Below are 24032 nucleotides of genomic sequence, written 5' to 3' on the forward strand. Positions count from 1 at the left end.
GGCTCTTATAAGCTGTCCCTCAAATTGTTTACACAATATAAGAAGCCAAATGGCACAAAATTTACACTGCCCCACATAACAGAAACTGTAGCTATTTATTCAAATACAAATTCAGACAAAAAAATAAGCAGTTTGATAGATCAATTGAATATTAAACACTCTGAATTTGCTGGAAAAGAGTCAGGATGGAGCCTATGCGGATCTCCACACAAGTTATATATTAATATTTCTGAATTCAACCCATTACAAGGATCTACATATGTGCCTTTACCTGCCAATATTAAAAACAAAAGAGCCGTGGTTAACATAAAAAATAATGATGAGAAATGCTTTTTGTGGTGTATTTTAGCTGCTTTGTATACAGTTTTAAGGCATCCTGAGAGAATAAGTTATTATAAACAGCATGAACATGATTTTGATGAAGCAATGGAGGGTTTAGAATATCCAATGTCTGTTCAGAATATTGATAAATTTGAAAAAAAGGCCAGGAATATTAATGGTAAACAATTATCTATTAATGTTTTTATTTGTTCCACTGGCCATGGCAATTGCTTGATAGATCCTCTCAGAATCAGTACACTTGATGATGATTCTGCTGTTCCGATTGATCTGCTCTTAATTGAAGAGGATGGCACATATCATTACATTTTGATACGTAATCTTGAAGCTTTAGTCAGAAAGCAACTAGACAAATCTTTGACAATATTCAAGTTGTGCAGAAGATGTTTGACTGTATTTGATGGTAAAAAAAAAATAATAAATGGTGTTTGTAAAGTGAATACAGAAATTGCTAAAAACAAGTTAATTGAGCATCTGAAATACTGTGGCAATCATAAATTTGGGGTGTAAGGGGTGACCTTCCACGTAGTACACCCAAATGTCAACCTCACTTCCACCTTAGTGCACCCTGGACTGAAGACTAACGAGGCTCTGGCGACTGGCACTATGGCCAGTATAATTTTGTTTGTATTGTTCTCTTTTGTCCTTATGTGTGCTGAGTGCCCGTTTACAGCCTCAGCTTTTAACAGAAGTCAGAACATTTTAATTTTTTTAGTTATGCAACGTTAGAGTTGTTATTTGTAATGGTAAGGGGCTGGCCCCCGTATAATGTGACGGGAGCAAAATAGCCTAAGTGCTGACGCTCCCAAAATTTTAAATTCAATTCAATTCAATCATAAACCTGTTCATATGGTGATGCCTAACCCAAATAAAAATGCCACATTCAAAAAATTTGAAGCCTTGTTGGAACACCCAGCATATATAGTCTGTGATTTTGAATCAAATCTCAAACCCCTTGCATTCTGTAGCCCAGATCCTGATGAATCTTCAATTACATCATACCAGCTACATGAACCTTCTAGTTTTTATTATGTTGTTGTACAGGATGGTGTTGTTAGTGAAGAATATTTATACATGGGACCAGATGCCATCAAAAATTTGCACATAGAATAGAAAATGAGTGCCGTTGCATAGCATCTAATGTCTTATTAAAATCAAAACCCATGTTGCCTTTAACAGAGGATCAGATTGAAGATTTCAACAATGCAGAAAAATGCCCGGTATGTGATTCTAAATTTTCAGATACAAATATCAAGGTACATCACCATTCTCATACAGATGGTAAATTCTTAATGGCCCTGTGTAATAGCTGTAATATTAAGATCCAGAGACCAAAATTTGTCCCCATATTTTGCCATGGTGCATCCAATTATGATTTTCATCATTTGATCAGGTACGAGGGGTTTGACAAGCAGAATTTAAATATTTTAGCTGAAAATAATGAGAAATATATTGCCATTAGCAAAATAATTAAAGTTAATGGTGTTCCTATTCACTTAAAATTTCTTGATTCATACAGAATTCTGTCTGCTAGCCTGGCTACACTGGCCACTCAATTATCTGATGATCAATTCAAAATCACATGTGCTTTGTTTCCAAATCAGGACCTGAAATTAATTAGGCGGAAGGGTGTATATCCATATGATTATGTTACAGATTTTTCTAAATTTGATGAGTGTTCTCTGCCACCACAACAAGAGTTTTACAGCAAAATCAGAGCATCTGGAATCACTGATGATGATTATCACCATGCCCAGTTGATGTGGAACAATTTAAAATACCAGACATTTGGTGATTATCACAAGGCATATTTAAAACTTGATGTGACCCTCTTAGCTGATATACTTCAGGCATTTAGAAAATCTTCCAAGGAAAATTATAAGCTGGATCCAATGTATTTTTACAGTGCTCCGGGCCTAGCATGGTCTGCAATGTTTTTAAACACTAAAATGCAATTGGATCTGATCCAGGATCAAGATATGTATCTGTTTATGGAACAATGTATAAGAGGAGACATGGTGCAATGTTCTCAGAGATATGCCAGAGCAAATAACAAATATATTCCTGATTATGATCCAGCACTGCCATCAAATTATATACTGTATGTAGATGCCAATAGCCTCTATGGTTATGCCATGATGAAAAAAACTGCCATATGCAGGGCTTGAGTGGTTTGAAGATTTCAATATTGAAGATCCCCCCTCCATGTAGGACTGCCTTCACGGGGCGAGGGGGCTTAGTAGGGAGGTCAATTTCATCTCATCATTTCACCCATTCTTCATATTCATATCTCACGTTTTTCACCATTCCATCATGTCATTCATCTCCATATCTTTGACCTCCCTCTAAGAAACTAAGGTAGGGAGGTCATTTTCATCTCATCATTTCACTCATTCTTCACATCCATATCTCACGTTTTCACCATTCCATCACGTCATTCATCTCCATATCTTCGACCTCCCTATAACTAAGGGTCCTGCTAGAGGAGACAACCTCGATAAAAAAAAAACCCTATCCCAAGGTGTGAGTTGCACGTGCCGATGGGACAGTGTTGGCTGCAGGGGTAGGTGCAGTCGCGAACGTGGCCTCGGGAATTTCGGTTTGGTCCTCGAGTAGCCTCCATTTTTGGGGGTAGGCCTTCCTCAGCATAGAGGGCATGTCGAGGCGACAATTTATGGACCCTCCTATATAAATTTATTTTGTATATGGGTACAAAAACAACTCAAACGGGGGAAACCCCCAAAACGAGCGCGGCCTTCGAGCCCGCTCCAAGTAGTGGAAAAGACAAGTAACGTGCCACGTTACCTTGTTATCAGTATTGATGAGAAGACCGATAGTAAGGATGTTTCTGCAACAACAAAGAAACACGGAGTTGCTACATTGAAGGACTTGTCACCATTCCTTATCAAGAAACAGCTAGACTACGCCGCTGGTTCCGATGTTCCAGAAAAAAAGAAGCTGCGAAACGGGAGTCTACTTATCCAGACCAGCACAGATCGCCAGACCAACAACCTTTTGAAGTTACGATCTTTGGGCCACTTCACTGTTAATGTTGAACCCCATCGTCAACTTAACAGTAGTAAAGGTGTGATTCACCACTGGGATCTGCTAAATGCTGAGGAGGAAGAGATCCTTGAAGCACTCTCAGACCAACATGTCACCGCAGTGCAGCGAATCAAGACGCGAAAATCCGGAGAACTTGTGCCAACTGCTTCGATTATACTAACATTCCAAACGACCACTCTCCCAGATATTGTAAGGGCTGGATATTTGAGACTTAAAGTATGGCCATACATCCCTAACCCGATGCGATGTTTCAAATGCCAGCACTTTGGGCACACTCAGCCTTCCTGCAAGGCCACTACCGCCCTTTGTGGTAAGTGTAGTAAGCCTGATCATGGGACCGAACCTTGTTCTTCAGGTCCCAAATGCATTAACAGCCAAGGCGAGCACCCAGTCTGGCATCGTGACTGCCCCTCTTTCCAACAAGAGAAGAAAATCAGAGAGTTGGTCGTCACAGAGAAAATCTCTGCTGGCGAAGCAAAACTACGTCTCCGTGAAAGCATACGCACCACTTTACCTGTGCCATTCGCAAATCTTAATATCTGAATTTGACCCTGCCATCATATGTCTCCAAGAGACACATTTTCGCCCAAATGAATCAGTGATTCTCAACGGATACACGCTTTACCGCACCGACAAGCTTCCTGAGGGTCGTCGTGCACACGGTGGTGTTGCAATCGGTGTTCGAGATAACATCCACTCAACGCCAATCTTCCTCACCACCCTCCTCCAAGCTGTCGCCGTGCGGGTCCATCTACCACAGCCAATATCTGTGTGCTGTGTCTACATCACAAGGGAGGAGCGATTCTCTCTTGAGGACCTCCTTCCTATATTCGAACAACTTCCGTCTCCTGTAGTTCTTTTGGGCGATTTTAATTCCTACCATTGTTTGTGGGGCTCCGTTCGTACAGAACCCCGGGGTCAAATTGTAGATCAATTCCGTGAGGCATCAGATTTAACGTTGCTGAATGATGGGACTCCCACATATTTCAGCCCTTCCTCTGGCACATATTCTGCGTTGGACTTGTCCTTTTGCAGTCCCAGCCTTGCTCCTACCACATCTTGGAGCGTTCATCCTGATCTCTGTGGGAGTGTTCACTTCCCTCTCACTCTTACCTTCGAACATCTTCAGCAATCACGTGAACAACACCCTCACTGGAATCTCAGTCGCGCCAACTGGGAAGCCTTCGAGCGTGCAGTGGACCTTGAAGTCGATCTTGCGTCGAGTTTACCACCAATCGACGCCTTAGATGTCTTTGTGTCAGGAGTGCATGATGCTGCACGCACCTCCATTCCACATCCCAGTGGACCTGCGAGGCGACGCCCAGTCCCCTGGTGGACTGCGGAGATCGGTGCAGCCATCAAGGACCGCAATCATGCTCTCGATCGATTTAATAGAAACCACACTGCCGCAAACCTCGAGCAGTTCCGCATTAAACGTGCCCGTGCCCGTCAGCTCATTCGAGCCAGTAAGAAGGCGTGCTGGGTCCAATACGTGTCTTCTCTGACGAAGCAGGCTTCGTCGAAAGCCGTTTAGACCAAAGTACATCGCATCCAGGGGTGCATCTACTCCTCTGAGCGCTCTGGAGCACGATGGGACGTTGTACACAGATTCCGGAGACATAGCTAATATCTTGGCCACGCAGTTTTCTGGTGCGTCTAGCTCTGTAAATTATGAACCACGTTTCCGCCGTGAGAAGGAACGTCAGGAACGACGCCCTCTCGTTTTTCGAAGTCATAACACCGAGCCATACAACTCTCCATTCACTGAACGGGAGTTCGATCAGGCACTTCGAGATTCTAAGAACACAGCTCCTGGAGTGGACAAGATCCACTATGAGATGCTTCGTCATCTGCCCATTGGAGCCAAACATTTCCTTTTGGCGGTATTCAACAGGCTTTGGTTGGAGGACTCTTTCCCCACTTCCTGGAAAGAACCTATTATTGTTCCCATCCTGAAACCAGGTAAACAACGCACCGCGGCCTCGAGTTACAGGCCTATTGCCTTAACTAGCTGTGTGTGCAAGTTGATGGAACGCATGATCAACAAGCGTCTCACTTGGTTTTTGGAGGAAAACTGCTTGATAAGTAATTTTCAATGTGGTTTTCGCTCCAACCGTTCCACACTGGACCATCTGGTTCAGCTGGAAACACACATTCAGGATGCATTCCTCAACAAGGAACATTTAGTTGCAGTTTTCTTTGACCTCCAAAAAGCATATGACACAACGTGGCGTTTTGGCATCCTAAAGCAGCTCCATTCTTGAGGCGTCCGTGGCCATATGGCGTACTTTATTAAAAACTTTTTATCTGATCGTTTATTCCGCGTACGTGTTGGGAACTCCTTTTCGGATCTTCAAGAACAAGTGAACGGTGTCCCGCAGGGCAGCGTATTAAGTGTGACTCTGTTTGCCATAGCAGTGAACAGTGTTATGGCGAGCATTGTTGCCCCTGTACATGGTCTTCTGTATGTAGACGACCTCACGATCTTTTGTCGCTCACGGAATCTCGCGTCAGCTTCTCGTCAACTCCAACTGACGATAAACCGTTTGGTTGAGTGGTCTTCCCAAACAGGTTTCACCTTCTCATCCGAGAAATCCGTGTGTGTTCACTTTTGTAGTCAACGTACATGTCATTTCGATCCTGACCTGTACATGGGGAAATCTCCCCTGTGCTTCGTGAATGAGGTCCGCTTCCTGGGCCTCATTTTCGATAAGAAATTAACATGGCTACCTCACCTTCGCCAGTTAAAGTTCTCTTGTCTTCGAGTTCTCAACCTTTTACGTGTTTTATCCCATACTTCCTGGGGTGCTGATAGGACGGTACTGCTTCGATTGTATCGTGCACTCATCGGGTCGAAGCTTGATTATGGATGTGTTGTGTATTCTTCTGCCCGCCCATCTAGACTTCGCATCCTAGACACCGTCCACCATGCTGGTATACGTGTGTGCTCTGGTGCTTTTCGGACCAGCCCTATCGCCAGTTTGTACGTAGAGGCATCTGAGCCGTCGCTGTCTCTGCGAAGACAGCGGCTGGTAGTGAACTACTTCCTCCATCTTCGCTCGAAGCCTTCACATCCCTCATTTCACACCATCTCAGACATGAATAGGCTGGAAAGGTATAGGCTCCATCCTAGTGTCACTAGACCATTTGGTGTTCGTGCAGACGAGATCCTGTCAGCACTTGGTGTTGACAGTGATCTTCCTGGCGCGTCTCCACTCATTCCGCCTCTCCCTACCTGGGAGTTTCCTGCACCTTCCATCGATTTTTTTCTAACTGAGGAATCAGTTGGTTGCGTCTTCGTCCTAGACTCTCAAAGTTCCGGTTACTCGCTTCATCCTGCGTGTTCCATCTTTACGGCAGAGTTATACGCCATTCTAAAGGCACTGGACTTTGCAGACGTCAATGGTCTGAAGAAAGTCCTTGTGTGCAGTGATTCGACCAGCGTGTTGCAGACCCTGGATTCGCCGAATTCCCGGCATCCAGTAGCGCAACGCATATTCAGACGGCTTGTGTCCTTATCAGCCAGTGCGGATGTACACTTCTGTTGGGTCCCTAGCCACGTGGGCATCCAGGGGAACGAAGCAGCTGATGCTGCCGCCAAGTCTGCTGATGCAGATGGCGATGTTCTCGTCCACGTTTTGCCTGCTAGCGACCTGCAGAACGTGTTCCGTTGTCGCCTTCTTGACACTTGGCAGGCCGAATGGGATACGGAAACGGGGAACAAGCTTCACGCTATTAAGCCCACCATAGGTGCTTGGCGTTCCTCATCCCGTCCCTCTCGGCGAGAAGAAGTTATTCTTACCCGCATGCGTATAGGGCACAGCCGTCTAACGCATGGTCACCTGCTCCAAGGGCTGGACCCTCCGTTGTGTCGTGCTTGTAATGTTATTTTAAGCATCCGACACATTCTCGTTGAATGTGTCGATCTTGCTTACCTCCGGCAGACTTTTAACCTTTCCGGCTGTTTGTCGTCCCTCTTGGGTGATGACAGCAGTATTTTATCCCATGTTTTTAGGTTTTTGCGAAGAGCTGGACTCTTCCACCGTCTGTAAGGAGGTTTTTAGTTTGTTTTTTCTGACTTTTTAATGTGTCGTGTTTGTCTCGTGCAGGTCTCTTTACAACCTTGCACTTTTAGTTTTTTCCAAGGGGCTATCTACACCCCTTTTTTAAATTTTAAGTCAGAATTTTAGATAAGGGGACATTTCCCCGTATACATAGAAGGGTGCGAAATGGCCTTAAGTGCCGACGCACCCACAAATTTTAATTCAATCAATCAATTCAATCATATTGAAGATCTTAAGGATTTTGATGACAGTAACTATGGCCTGTTCTTAGAGGTTGATCTGACAATTCCTGATGATTTACACAACACATTTTCTGATCTGCCCCAATTCCTGAGGTTGAGTGCTCACCTGGCTCTAAACAAAAGAAATTGATGATGACTCTAGAGCCAAATCAGAGTTATGTCTTATATTACAAAAACCTCCAGTTCCTAATAAATCATGGTGTCCAAGTGACCAAAGTTGGAAAAGTTTTGAGGTTCAGGCACTCAAGATGGTTGAAACCATATATTGATACAAACACAGATCTTCGAACATCTGCAATGAGCCAATTTGATAAGACCTTGTTTAAATTGATTGTCAATTCTGTGTATGGCAAAACAATAGAAAATGTCAGCCCCCCCGTCTAATCGTTGCCACTGTGCATGCCTCAAGTAATATTTCTACTAATGTTCTTAAACTTTCAGTGATTGGCAGGATGTAGGAAAAACTTATCCTTTCATTCAGCTGTCATAAGTTATGTTAACACATACGCGTATTTTAAGAACTTATATGTCATTAATATCTGTTCTTAAACAGGATGTTGTAATCAAGGGGTCCCGGGCTCAACACCCGGTGGAGGCACGTTGCTTCGGATTCTAGTTTAAAATATAGATCCAGTACCGAATAGTCTGTCTGTGCAGCAAGTAGACTTAAAACAACAATAGAGAAACATATACAAATCAGCGGCGTATACTCTGGGTCATCTAGGTAATAGCAGATGACCCGGCTGTATTTCTTTTTTTTTTTTTTTAAAAAAAATGTATATATATACACATTTCTTCCCAATTTTCTTCCAAACCAATTTCGATGCATACATTTCCTTGCTTCCAGCGCGCGAATACTTCCAATCGTTTGCCGCCGAATGTCCGGGAACCTTTCTCCAGCCGGTGGAATGTCTACAGGGAATCTCACCCTGACGTCATTCCTCCCGCTTCCCTTGCAACCCTTGGCGAGGAGGGAGGAGAAAGGAAAGAGGGGGAGGAAACATTGCTTTTCAGGCGCGGTGATTCCGTGCCCAGGGTAAGCTCCTTCTTGTGAGAGTCCACCGGTTGCACTCTCAACCTTCAGAGCCTCTCCATTCCCTCCGCTGAATAGGGAAAATGGGCAAACCAATTCTACGCTAATTTTCACTTTACATTTGCTTCTGTCTTGCTGATTTCTGTTACTTGAACATAAATTTATCAAAAGGGAAAAACTTAAATATTGAAGATGAAGCAAACTGAATTAAAATTCAAAGCTTAAGAAATTAAAGCACCTATTTGCTGACTCCCCCCAATCCTTGTATTTACAAAAATAGTGATTGTTTCTCCTCTCTAATCTTCAAAAGCAGCGAGAATACTTCTTTCACGGAACTGAATATTTTTTAAAGGGAAAGATATGAAAAATAAATTATATATATTAGTTAATTTAAGTTGCTATATTCCGCCTGTTTAGATTAATAGTGATGAAGATGAACGAATTAAACATAAACGAAAAAAACACATCAGGCACGTAACCAGGTGGAGGACTCGGGGGGGCTGAAACCCCCCTCCCCGAAATCCTACAAATATCTAATTTAAAAAGTGTATAGTGATAATTAATTTTACTTCATTAGCAGGATTAAACACTTTCCATAATACGTTGTAATAATCTGAGATTCATCTTCAGGACTTCTAACCCCACTGTTTCAACTTTATGTGGCGGCTGCTAATAAGGGATGATCCCCATCCCGAAATAAAATTCTGGCTCTGACCTGCAATGATTCGAACTTTTAAAAACCTGTCACTTCGAGCTCGGAAAGGGATTTTTTTTTATCATTCATAGGGAATTTCTTTCTGAGCCAGGAGCACAACAACAGAAGTTTGGCGCGTGAAACTGAATGCGTGTAGTCGTTGGCTTCGTGTTTATTATTTATTAAGGTGTTAGTGTTTGTCGTGATAGTGCTGTGTTAAAGGGTAATGGATGTGATACAAGATTTGCTGGTGAAACCTTTTGGAACAAGATCTTTTCAGGAGAAGTTGCAAATTGTTAATACAGGCAGGTCAGTGTCATCGCTTGAACTTATTTCTACACACAAAGACAAAAATCGGGAATATGTGAGGCATATTCGCAAGCAAATTATGACAAAACACCATGGTTGACAGGAAGTATAAGTGTTAATAAGCTTTGCATTTTTGTTGGCCGTGCTTACTTTTCGGGGCTGAAAAGAATGTATGGACGCGTGGCTGATACTGTAATCTTTGCAACACTTGTGTCAAACATGAAAAATCCAAAAGTCACATAACTTCCTTTGTTAAGCTGCAATCTTTCGCAAAGACACGTATTGACGTGAACTGGACAAACAGCGTGCTTTGGATGTGGTACGGCACAAGTGATCGGGTCCTGGAGTAAGTTGAATTTTGCACTTAAATTAATATTGCGGGTTTTTATTTCACTAGTGCACGTCTTTCATTTTATATTTCACAGGCTGTTTTTTATAGCTTTATAATACTGTCTTGTTTTATTATTTGAAATTCTACACGTATAGTAAACTGCAATAACGAGAATTAATTGATTGTGATCGTAGCAATAAGACAAATATTCCGACACAATATTCCTAAATCCAATATGGAGCTTGACATAAATTGCACGGAAACTTTTGGAGTTTGAGGATCAAAAGGTCGGAGATTACCCACTCGTTAGAACCAGCATACACCACTGATACAAATAGAATGTTCTTTGCTTGGAAGTTACGAGTGAGTAGCGTAACCCGGTCATAAAAATCTTCTATAACGGCTGAGGGCTCCACGTGCTGACCCCACGTCACCTCATACCAGTTGAAGAACTCACACCTCTAGGTAGAATTGTGGGAAGGAGACTGGCAGTCGGGAGATAGGCCAAGGCCCTATATGCTCGTCAATACTCGTCAGAAATTCAATCAAATTCATTCAGCTGTGCGTCATAAGTTGTGTTAACACACATTATGAGTCAATAATAATAAGTTAAGAAATTTACAAGACGTTTCTGTACTGAAGGTAACTAGAGGTTGTTTTCTTGTAACGTCGTTACTGTGTCCAGCTCGGCATTGTGATTAAAATTACTCTATCTGCATGTTCACTTTCCTCTTACATAAGTTTTCCTTTTGCGAAAACATCGTTCCATAGTTTCCAGTTTCTCAATATATTTTTCTATGAAGTGTTGAATATAATTCTAGCCTGCTTTCCACAAGCTACACAACTTCTTCCTCTCTCTCTCTCTCTCTCTCTCTCTCTCTCTCTCTCTCTCACTCACTCAGAGGTGCAATGTAACATAATTTAAGAAGGCCATTGTTGCACAAACGTTAAACGAACATGTGTTAAATTCGGTAAGATCAGCAGGTAAGGGAAGCTCGATTTTAGCTGCAAATCAGTGCCTTCGTTACAGGAAAATCCCCAACAAAGCAAGGAAATAACTAATGAATGGTTAGATATGCTTTACGATCTTTAGGGTTAAAAATAGGTGATCTAAATCTTTAAAAGAAAACCGTTTTCCAGATAGAGTAGGTGGGGTGTAAGGGGTGATTTTCCACGTAGTACACCCAACTGTCAACCTCACTTCCACGTTAGTACACCCTGGACTGCGTTTTGCAGACGAACGAGGCTCTGGCGACTGGCACTCTGGCCAGTATAATTTTGTGTGTGTTGTCCTGTTTTTTGTCCTTGTGTGTGCTGAGTGCCGCTTTACAGCCTCAGCTTTTAACGAAAGTCAGAACATTTTAAGCTTTTAAGATTTTACTTATGCAACGTTAGAGTTGTTCTTTGTAAAAATAAGGGGCTGGACCCCGTATAATGTGACGGGTGCAAAATAGCCTAAGTGCTGACGCACCCAAAATTTTAAAATCCAATTCCAATCCAATTCCAGATAGAGTAGGTGTATGCATGAATAGAAAACAAAAATTAAGATATTGTATTAGCTGTGGAGTTCATTCTGTTGTAGCTTTGTGGCACATCCGGTAAAGGCACCCATTTCCAGTTCCACTTGTGTCTTTGATTAAGGTTCGAGCCTCACTTCATCTGGATATTTTTATTTATATTGAGGCCTGTAAGACAATAATATATGAAAGGTTCCAAATTATTTCTTACACGAGTGTATTTTTTTTTTAATTTGTTAGTCCTGAAAAGGACTGTTTGGGAAAATTGAACATTTATTTAATATCTTGTCCAGTAGCCACCTGCATCTATGACATGTCTCAGGCGTCGAGGAACGGATTGCACAAGATGTCGAATATACCTGTGCGAAGTGCACACTTCATTCCAGGCATTGTTGACGTGGTCAAATAGTTCATCACTTCTGCGAGGTGGTGGATCGGGCCAGCTTTCTTTCAAACATCGAACGACCTCGGCCCACATATTTTCAATTGGGTTGATGTCGCATCCCATGGGTGGCCAGTCAATTAGATGTATGTCGTTTCGTTCAGAAAACCAACGCTGAACGATGGCTGAATCATGGATGGAGGAGTGGTCTTGCTGGAAGTCAATATTTCCCTCGGGATACAAAGCTCGCACGCCAGGAACCATAACATGCTCCAAAATGTGCACATACTGTATCCGTTGAGACGTCCTTCTATGCGGTGTAGGTCACCTCCGCCACCGAGAGATATCCAACCCCAGACAGGCACGCTCACGCGTCCACGCCGACGTGAGTTAGCAAAAAAATGGGGATCAAATCGTTGTCCTTGACGCCGGTAGACCAGAACCGGACCATCATTTGCAGTAGAAAATACTTTCTCGTCTGAGAAGATTACTCTATCCCAAATCCTATCAATATTTTCTTCAGCAAATGCTAGCCTATCAGTTCTGTGTGCATCCGTCAAGACCTCCTTCTTTGCTGCCCTTCGTGCCCGTAAACCAGAAGCAGCCAGCCTCCGCCGAACTGTCTGTGGGCAACCAGGAAAATCGGCCCTTGCCTTGAGTTGAGTGGCTGACTGGAATGGATTGGCTTCACACTCCGCTATCAGCCGATCGTCTTGCACTGGTGTCGAAACACGGCCCCAGCTCTCGCGTCTTTTCCGTGATGCCTCACCAGTTTCTTCGTATCGAGCCCACCACCTCCTTGCTGTCCGTGCTGGAACGCCATACTGCTCGCCAGCTAAACCAGGTGACAATCCAGCTCCCTCGATCAAACCGATCACTCTTTCTCTTGTGGATTTGTTGTAGTGCTCCATTCTTCGCGAGGTTGAAGAAAGAAATGTTGCATGCCTCTGTTTAGAGCGTAGTTCAAAGGAAATAAGGTCTTCTATTGGTATAGTTAATCACGTGATGCTGCAGTTGGTTCAAAGACGACTTCCAATTACATTCAGCCATGAAAAGTTTCGTACGAATTCATACCAGAAAAGGATGTCAAGAATAATAAAATAAATTTAACCATTATTTACAATTACATTACTTTCATTTAACAAATAAATAAAGAATAATTATGACAAATGTGCTACAACGAGTGCTCTTTACATCCATGTGTAAAAGTATTTGGTATTACTAAACACGCACACACGTTCGGAACATCTGTAGCGTAGTTGTAACGTTTCAGACAAGCATACATCTTCTTACGTTCATCTTTTCTCTTTGAGGTATTGGTTCAAACCCGGCTCAGCTTTCACGTTTTTTTTAATGTAATACTTAGTAAAGTTTTTGTCACAATTTTTTCGTCCACAAAAAAAACAATAAAAACAATAATTAAACGATCTTCTCCCCAAAACAATAATTGCAACTTCATATTTATTCACATAATAAATCTATTCCACTCATAAAATTGATTCCTTCGGGTCTTAATGCAACATCACCGAAACATTCAAGTTTCAATGTTCATGTTGGAAATTGAACAATAAACAGTTTTGGGGACACATTGCTTTATATAAAACCTCATGTTATTATAGAAATATACACAAGACGTCGAATGAAAGTATGCGTAAGGAATACTCTTGAAACTCTAGAGTTGTAATCATGCGATTTGTTTTTCATAGAGTAATCTGTTATATTCAAGGTTAATTATTTCAAATTTTTTGTATTCAGTAAATATCGTACTTCTGTGTTCACTTCAACAGAAAAGAAATTGAGCGGCTAGGATTTGAACCTGTGATCTTTCATTTTAGATAAAAAAATACACGTCTTACCAACTGTTCTACAAGGAAATAGACAAAAAGTTTCCTAACATGGTTGCGGCAACAACCACCTGCCAGTGCTCCAAACATTTCTTTGCCACAGATTGTGGATAAGTTCCTCTCTACACAAATGCCCGGTATTTTGCAGTGTATTTTAGCTCAAATTTTGCCTAAACTCATGCGAACTTTGATGAAGAGGATTTACCGGGATATCAACGAGGTTATTTCTGGATAGGCTTCCGAGGTTTCGAGAGCTCTTTTATCTTCAGGGATTGAAGGGATGACGGATAACGTGCTTGTTACTGGCAAGCGTGGTCGTAACTGCGATTCCTCATGCTGCCGAATTTTATTTTCGGAAGGAGTATGGCATCGGACGTAAAATATATATATACTGTTCTTGGATGATCTCTCTGTGTATATCAGGAGGTGGCAGTAATGATGAAGCGTTTAGAATTTTCGGAAACCATTTCAATTATATTACTGAATCACGTGCCACGTGGAATGGCAGAATCAAGTAACGTATAAGCAAGTCTGAGGGTGGCTGTTTTGAATATTGCGAATTTGGTGGAAAGTTCGTTAGATATACTTTCTGTTGAAATAACAGTATTATTTTGTTGAAATTAGACAAGTATTTTGGATATAAAGCAGTGCCGAATTAATGATCATTCTCAAGTTTTGCATTTATTAGATGTCACGTAATATATAAATAGTTATTAGTAGATTTTTATCGCATCGGCCTCGGTCGCAAAAGGTATTTACTTACGTTTATTGGGGATTTATTATTAGATTTAGATGCATTGGAAGATCGAAGTGAGGGGAACAAGAACAGTCATTACTAAATAAACGACATCACATAACCAATCTTAGCGAATTGAATACATTAAACTCTCCCGTTCGTTACAAAAATTCAATACATCAATGTAGTGGATTATTTCCTATTATAATTGTGTGTGTTTGTGTGTTAGTATTTTGAAATAATTAATATTTTAGTTGTGGAGTGAAGAGCGTACACAATACTTATCTTAAATTCCATTACTTGATTGATGATTTGGTTTAATTTACTTCGCCTTTGTGACGTTTTTGGTTCATCGCGAAGATGAGAATGGGTGATGGGATGATGAAATTGATGAAGGAACACTTACAAAGAACACCCATGCCTGACCAGGATTCGAACCTAGGATTAAATACCATTACCTACAGCATCCTGAATGCATATATATTATATGTAAATTAGTCATAATGTGTGTTAACTCAGCTTATGACGAATAGCTAAAATACAAAAAGTTTTAACCTTAAATCCTGGCAAGCAACTGAATAAGCATTAACCTTCTTAGGGAGAAAATGTGCAGAAGAGACATCCCTTGAAGTGTGCATCGGATATTTTACAGTGTTGAAATATCAATTGTCTCTGTTTAGCACACACACACAAAAAAAAATAGAGGGTGGGATTTGAACCCGCGACCTTTCAAGTATGTTGAAAAATATGGATACCAGCGTCTAACCAACTGCTCTACGTTAACTTAATGACAACATTCCCTTACAAACACGTAGATGTTTATGATAAAATCGATCTTCCTGTGTTCCAGCATGTTTTCTCCACAAGTCGTGAAATAAATGATTTCTTTTAGATCTGTTCGATATTGTGCAGGGCATTGTAAATAAAATGTCGCATAAACTCCTCAGAAATTTGCCTCTTTCTACTCAAACTTGATGGCGATTTACTCCAGGAGGAGAAAACCCCTGTTCAGTGTTTCAAACCTATGTGATATCAAGTCGAGCACGCAGAATTGTTACAATTTCGCACGATTCTCATTCTTATTCTTATTTCAATTTACTATTTCAGTTTCAGTGTGTATTATATTAGCGATTGATAGTTTATAAGTTCATGGAATGTGCGAAATTGGAATCCTTTCACCGCAGCGTTTTTCGTCTAGTTGAATGACGAACTCAAAGTTGGCTACTCTCAGCTGGCGCTGAAGTGCAATGTTGCTAAGTTTACGATTTTCGGACTTAGAATTCTTTCGGGGCGGTCAAATAAGAAGTTGAGAAGTGTACATGGACACAGATAGTTTTGTTCTTGATATTCAAACAGAAGATGTTTATCAAGATATAGCACAGCCTGAATTGTTTAAATATTTTGATACCACTGAACATTCAAAAATTAAACACCACAACAAAAAGGTGCCTGGCAAGTTAAAAGATGAGACACTTGGTGATGTTATTGTGGCATTTGCTGGGTTAAGGGCCAAGATGTACAGCTTTGAAACATATAGTGGTGCTGTTGCCAAAAAGGCCAAGGGCATTGGCCAAGTGACTGTAGACAAAGAGCTTGAATTTGAAGATTACAAAAATTGCCTCAAATTATGTAGCACAATCAGAACATCAGAATCCAGAATTCAGAGTGTGGATCACTTGTTGACTTCAAATATTGTAAGAAAAGTGGCTCTGGATCCACATGATGATAAGAGATGCATTTTATCATGTGGCATACATACTCTACCATGGGGTCATTGTGATTTGAAAAGTGGTAATCAATGCCCAATTACAGAGCATGATTTGAAATAAATAAACATGCCTATGAACTTATTTGGGTTCAAAAAACAGGCTATTATGGACCTGCCAACACCACAACCCTCTTCTGATATGATATCTAAACTAAGTGCTTTGTTAATTATTCATCTGAACAGCATACTTACAGATGTTGATGATGAAACAGGTAAAACATTGTACATATTTAACAATAAATTAAATCATTACCAATTTGCAATCACAATGCATGGACCCTCTTCTTAAAATTGATTCTGAACTCAAATTGCTGCTTCAAAAATACACTGACTTGGCCACATTGGATAATTTTCAAAGTTTAGAAGAAGCTGTAGCAGCTCTTCAAGCCAAATTTAAGACCCAGGCCACCAACTCTGAGCAATTGAAACAGCAATTGGAAGAGCAGATAAATAATGTCCAGACACAGCTCCAAACAATTGTCGAAAGCATAAAATCACAAGAAGATTTTGATCTAGTGATTTCCACTCTAAAGGTATTGATATTGATATTGATTTTAAAATTTTGGGTGCGTCAGCGCTAAGGCTATTTTGCACCCGTCACACTATATGGGGTCCAGCCCCTTACCGTTTCACATAACAACTCTAACGTTGCTTAATTAAAATCATAAAATTCAATCACTCCAGATACCTAATCTGGACCCCTTGAACAATGCCATAGCCGAGGTTAAAGAAAAAATTGAGACACTTGAAAATTTTATGAACAACTTGCCATCTTCTGATGCTTTGAGTGCAATAACTCGGAGTGTTGCCAATATTAAGCTGCAACTTGAAACATATGAAGATTTTGGAAAAATCAAAGTACCATAACCCATCTTGAGGGTACAATAGCAGCAGTGCAAAGTGATTTGACAAATGTACAAGAATCTCTAGAATCCCGCCTGCCTGGTATTGTAGACACACTTGTCAGTGTCCAGCAACAGATCACAAAGCTTGAAAACCTCAACACTGAATCTGAGCTATCTCATTTTCATCACTTGATCGATGATATCCAAACAAAGCTTGAAATGTTACAACAAACAACACCTACTCAGGCAGATATAGCCCTGCTCCAAAATGCTATGCAAAATGTGGCTGATGCTTCTGAATTAAATAATGTGAAATTGGCACTTGAATCTTTGCAAAATACTGTAACAAATCTGCCTACATCACAGGAACTTAAAAATATTAAGAGAGCTGTGAATCGCATATTGAAATCAGAAGATATCAAGATTATCCAGACAGAGATCAAACAACTTACTCAGACAGTGGCCACTCTACCAACTAATCAACATATTAATGAACTGCATGCCCTGTTTGAGGATATCAGAAGACAGGTCCATGATCTTACTGCTCAAAATTCAAAATTGGCAGTTATTGAAAATTTGCAACAAATTGTAGCTAATATCAAGCAACAGCTAGGGACCATGGAATCCAATCAAGCAAATGCTCTGTCTGTTTTTGCCACCCAGCTTCAAGAGATTGTGCAACAATACAAGAAACTTGTTGTGCACATAAAAATCAAGCCAGGCCATGATGATGTTGTTAGGACCATCAATGAGCACCTTGAATCTGTAACAAGCAGATTGCTTACAGCAGAAAAAGAAATAACCGGCATAATTGAGAATACAAAACATACAGTAATTCTTGAATTGTACAGCATCCCCAACAAAGAATATGATTCACCATTTACACCAGGTGGCAAAATATACATGCTGTCCCCTGCTCAATTTTATTACCAGTTTTTTGTTGGGGGCACACTGAGACCAATCAAGATCAAATATTGGCTTCAACCACAGGCACACCACTACCCCACCTTATCAATAACAAATGCTGACAACAAACCAAAAATCACCAGTGTAGAGTTAGAGGATTTTACAGATCCCAATACATTAGAAACATCTTATGCTGAAGATGATGGCTCTCTGGAATTTCATATACAAATAGGAGACAAATGATATTTAGAAAATCCTGTAGTATCAGCTGCTGAACACCCCATAGTTGCAATATTCTTGTTTTCATATTATGTCTAGACAAATTATTGTTGATGAATTACACAGACAAGCCAGACATAATTATGAGACTTTCACAAAAGTCATTGATGATTTATGGCAAGGGTACCTGATTGAGATGGCAAGTGGACAGTTGAAAAACTCAGATAAAATCAACAAGGGCTACAAGTATCTACTCACTGTAATAGACACATTTTCAAAATTTGCCTGGGCTGTGCCACTCAAATCCAAGACTGGAAAATGTGTTACAGAAGCCTTCAAGACAATCATCAATCAGAGTGGAAGATCACCGCGCTATTTGCAAACAGATAATGGCAAAGAATTTTATAATTCTGTGTTCCTACAATTTATTAAAAGCCAGTCAATAAAACATTACTTTGAGTTACAGTGATCTCAAAGCCTCAATTGTAGAGAGATTCAACAAAACCCTAAAAAATCTTATGTATAGACAATTTACACTTCAAGGTAATTATAAATGGCTTAATATTCTTCCAGAACTTCTACATAAATATAACAACTCGGTCCATTCCACAATCAACATGAAACCCTCTGAAGTAACTTCATCTGATGAGCAAAAATTGATCAGGACTGTTTATTATCCTAGATACCAGCCAACAACAAGAAAAGCCAAATACAACGTGGGTGATCAAGTAAGAATCAGCAAATATAAGCACTTATTCAAAAGAGGCTTTACAAGAAACTGGAGCACTGAATTATTTACAGTGGTTCAAATTAAACCTAGGACCCTTAACACAAATATAATAAAAGACCACCGAGGAGAAATTCTCAAAGCCGGTTCTATGAAGAAGAACAACAACAACAACAAAACTAAACAGCCTGACACATATCTCATAGAAAAAATCATCCGCAGAAAAGGCAACAAGTTATTTGTCAAATAGCTAGGACTCCCAGAACACAGCTGGAACGATGCAGACAAAGTGATAATATGAGCACCTGGGATGTTATAAAAATGCTGCCAGAACCTGAACAGCAGATTAAGAGAAATGGCAAGTTGCTGCCTTATAATATTAGATGTCTTATTGTTGGGCCATCAGCTTGTGGTAAAACTACACTAATAATTGATAATTTTTTATTGGCACCCAACTGGTTAGACTGAAAAAACAGGCACTTGTATGTTTTCTCTAAGAGCTTGGAACAATTAAAATATCAGCAGCTGATGAAGCTATATGATGGATTGGATATTGCCACTTTTGAATCAGATGTTAAGCCACTTCATGAATGTCTCGATAATTCTGTTGTTGTGTTTGATGACATTATACTGGATAATCAAAACAAGGTTAGAAATTTCTTTACACAGGGCCGACACAAAAACATTGATTGCTTCTACCTGGCACAGACTTTTTCTAAAATACCGAAGCAGCTGATCCGAGACAACAGCAATTTTATATGTGTGTTTCATCAAGATCATACCAACCTCAAACACATACATGATGAATATGTAGGTGGGGACTTGAGCTACAATGATTTTTCCAAGTTTTGCAGTAGGTGCTGGAACCAGGACAGCTATGGGTTTGTCACAATTGATATGACAATTTGATTTGATTTGAATTTAAAATTTTGGGAGCGTCAGCACTTAGGCTATTTTGCTCCCGTCACATTATACGGGGGCCAGCCCCTTATCATTACACATAATAACTCTAACGTTGCATAATTAAAAAAAATTAAAATGTTCTGACTTTCGTTAAAAGCTGAGGCTGTAAAGGGGCACTCAGCACACATAAGGACAAAAGAACAGGACAATACAAACAAAATTATACTGGCCATGGGGCCAGTCGCCAGAGCCTCGTTAGTCTTTAGTCCAGGGTGCACTAACGTGGAAGTGAGGTTGACATTTGGGTGTACTATGTGGAAGGTCACCCCTTACACCCCAATTGATATGACAAGAAAACCTAATAGTGGCAAATACAGAAATAAAATTAACAATTTTCTAGACATTGAAACATATATAAATAACCATGAAAAGGCCAATTATTGATGATCTTAAATTAAGAGATTATCTTGTAAAAAGATTTAAGGGATGGAAATCAGAGAACCGAGGAATTTATGAACAACACAAACAAACAGAACAGCCTATTATTGATGCTATTAGTGAATTAGGTAAAAATATCAAAACTGTTACAGATCAAAATCAAAATTTGATCACAGAACTTGTACCTGCAAGGAACATATTAGATTATCCAATCACCCCACTTTCCAGTATTCATACACCTAGTCCTGTTGGTCCTCGAAGAATTGAAGCTACTCAGGATCCTATTGAATAGGGTCTTCTTGCTCAAAAATATTTAAGCACACCTAAAGACAACAAAGATGAGGTCTTTGGCTTATATGCTGACACAGAGCGTGATGGTAGCATCATACATAGAATTGGCAATTTCAGAGTAACATTTATGGGAGATGATATAATTGTATATTCAGAATCTCATCTTGGAGAAAGAGGTGGTTTTGTTAAATATCCCGGCACGCCTGGATTGTGGGAACTGATGACTAGGAAAACGCCTGGCAGCTATACAGATCAAGATTATGAGCATTACAAAGAAATATTAATAAAATCAGATGCTCTATACCAGAACAATGATCCCACACACAAAAAGAGTCAAGTCTAGCAGTGGAGCAAAATACAACAATTTAATAAAGCCCATATGGTCACAGATCAAGACAGGCAGTGGAATCAAACAATACAACACCCTGCCTAAAGAATTTGTGTGGGTTGATGATGTCAGGAAACTTGTAGATAGGTTATTGGTGATAGCTGGGGAGGAAAATGCTGGCAACCACAATTTTTACAATGAAAAGGTTGGAATTATGGACATGATAAGCACAAAATTGTCTAATTTTATAGTGAATGACACTAAGGGGATTGGATATCTTATAAAAATTATTAATACTCTACCACCTAAATTTTGGAATATTTCTGAGGGTCGGGGGTTGGTTAATGACATTATAAACAAGCTGCCATTTGAACTACCCATTAAAGGCTATCAGTATTGTGGTCCCGGTACAAAATTGGACCATAGATAAACAGAGGTGATCCTGGTGTTAATCCCCTAGATGCTGCTTGCAGAGACCATGACATAGCATACAGCACACATACTGATCTTGACAAGAGACATGTTGCAGACAAGAAATTAGAAGAGGCTGCATTTGGTAGATTTTTAAGCAAAGATGCTTCTTTAAGTGAAAGAATAGCAGCATTGGGAACCACCATAGCTATGAACACCAAACAAAAACTGGGGTGGGTTTGTGAATATATATATAATAAACCTAGGATGAAGGCCAAGGGTGTTATGTATCAAATACCTTATGCAGGTCTTAAATCTCTTAAAACTATTGATAGTCTTTTAACCAAAAAGCAGCGCAAGAAAAAAAATTCTTGTATTGCTAAGGGCCATGGTATGAAATTGTTGCTTAGTACCCCCCAATTAAAAAAATTACAGCAATCCAGGAAAAAATCACATGTGGGTGGATTTATATTTACTATCCCGGCCATCTTAGCAGCTTTGGGGGCTGTTGGGAGCTTGGCTGGGGGATCAGCTGCCATAGCAAAAACAGTAATAGATGCCAAGAAAAATAGGGCAGAATTAGATGAAATGAAGCGCCATAACCTGGCCATGGAGAAACAAGGCAAAGGTGTTAAAAGAGCCATGAATAAGTTTAAAAAAAACAAGAGCCGCTTACAAACCAAGATATTGAAGCTTTAATCAAGCCACTGGGCATCAAAAATTTTAGAGGTGTGTACATGTCTGATTCTTTACCAGAACAACCACTCAACAAAGAGTGTGGCATTGTTAATTTGGATAAGTACAAAAATCAGGGCACTCACTGGATTTGTTATCTTAAATATTTAAAAGATGAGGCATTTGTGTTTGATTCATTTGGAGGTGTTCCACCTGAAAATTTAGTAAAATATCTAAAATCAGCTAATCTTTATTACAATAATGCCCGTGTTCAAAATTTCAAAGATGTTAATTGTGGACATTTGTGTTTATCTGTTCTTAGATATATGTCTCAAATAAATAAACCATCAATTGAAAATTTTCAAAAGGCCCTGTGGTATTTAAAACATCATGGGGGTATTCCATCTCACCAGCCAAAAATTCAATATTGAAACTCAAATTACATGATGATATAGTGTATCCCAAAACAATAGCTCTCAGAGCATTTTATGGCATGTACTTGATACCTAATATTACACACCACAACAACAAAATTGCAGTTGGGGATCAAAAAATTGTCATCACTCCAGGGCAATATAATCTGTCCACTCTAAATGCTCAATTACCCAGAGGTATAGTCTTAACTCAAAATTATGTCACTCACAGAGTAGAGATTGTATCTGCTACAGAAACAGTGGATCTGGGTACTATAGGAGAGCTGTTAGGCTTTGAGGACAACACAAAACTTGAACCAGCCATCAAACACACTGCTATTAATATACCTAAATTCTTAGCCATAGAGACTCTGAATATTCACTGTAATGTGGCCGAGGGTATGATCACCAAATCAAATGGCATAGGCACTCACAAACAAACTGGCATTATTGCAACATTCAAACCTAACTCTGAATTTATGGAGCCCATCATCTACACTCCATCCCCAACATTATATTTTCCTGTGTGCCATAATAGAATAGATTATATTGAATTGATGGTCACTAATGAAAAAGAAGAATTAGTTGATTTTGCTGGAGCCACAACAACTGCAATCATAGAGATTAATATTTAAATAAAAATGCATACAAAAAAAAATGGAAAATATTGAGAGTTATGAGCTACAATCATTCCCCCCAAACAGGAGGACATTTGCAAATTTAAATCAACCCAACACAGAGATTGAGGTTGATCTTGATGTAGGGGATGGCTTTATACACCCCCACAGAGCAGATCTATACATCAAATTTGATGTTGTAAAGCTCGATGGTACAGATTATCCGGCAAATTCAAATATAAGATTGGTGGACAATTTTGTGCCGCATCTGTTCTCTGAAATTGAGATCAGAAAGCATGGTGTTGTTATAAACAGAGTAGATTACCCCGGCATTACCTCCACAGCTTTGGCCACACTAAAATTATCCAAAACCGAGGCTTCTTACTACAAAATAGGTGGATTTGAGGCTGGTGATAAAATTATATCTAAGAGCCACACAGTGCTATTCGCAATGCGCCTGTTGCCAGGATTCTTCTCAGATTACAAAGATATTATGTGGAAGGGTGGTTTAAGAATCACATTTAGAAGAGCTGCCAATGATAATAATGCTTTGATGAGTTACAGTACATTAAACCCTACAGGGGAAGCTTTGCCTAATACCCTACCTGATGAGGGCAAGTGCATTATTCAGACTATGGAGCTAAGAATCCCGGTTGTTGAATATGAAGCCAGTTATGCTCTTAAATACAAAGCAGATATAATAAAAAATCCACAGATTCCTTTACAATTTTATACATATCAATGTGTACAGAAACCTGCCACTGGTACCTATTATGAGTTTGATGCTACAAATTCATTCTCCAGTATACAATATGACATGCCAGATTTTGTGGTGGTACTGTTTCAGACTGGAAGACACAATAATCAGGAAAAAAATTCAAGTAAATTTGATAACTGCAACATCAAGAACATATATCTTAAAAATGGCAGAAAT

Source organism: Lepisma saccharinum, chromosome 12 (genome assembly GCF_977018435.1).
Source record: "Lepisma saccharinum chromosome 12, izLepSacc3.1, whole genome shotgun sequence".
In the NCBI taxonomy this organism is placed as follows: Eukaryota; Metazoa; Arthropoda; class Insecta; order Zygentoma; family Lepismatidae; genus Lepisma; species Lepisma saccharinum.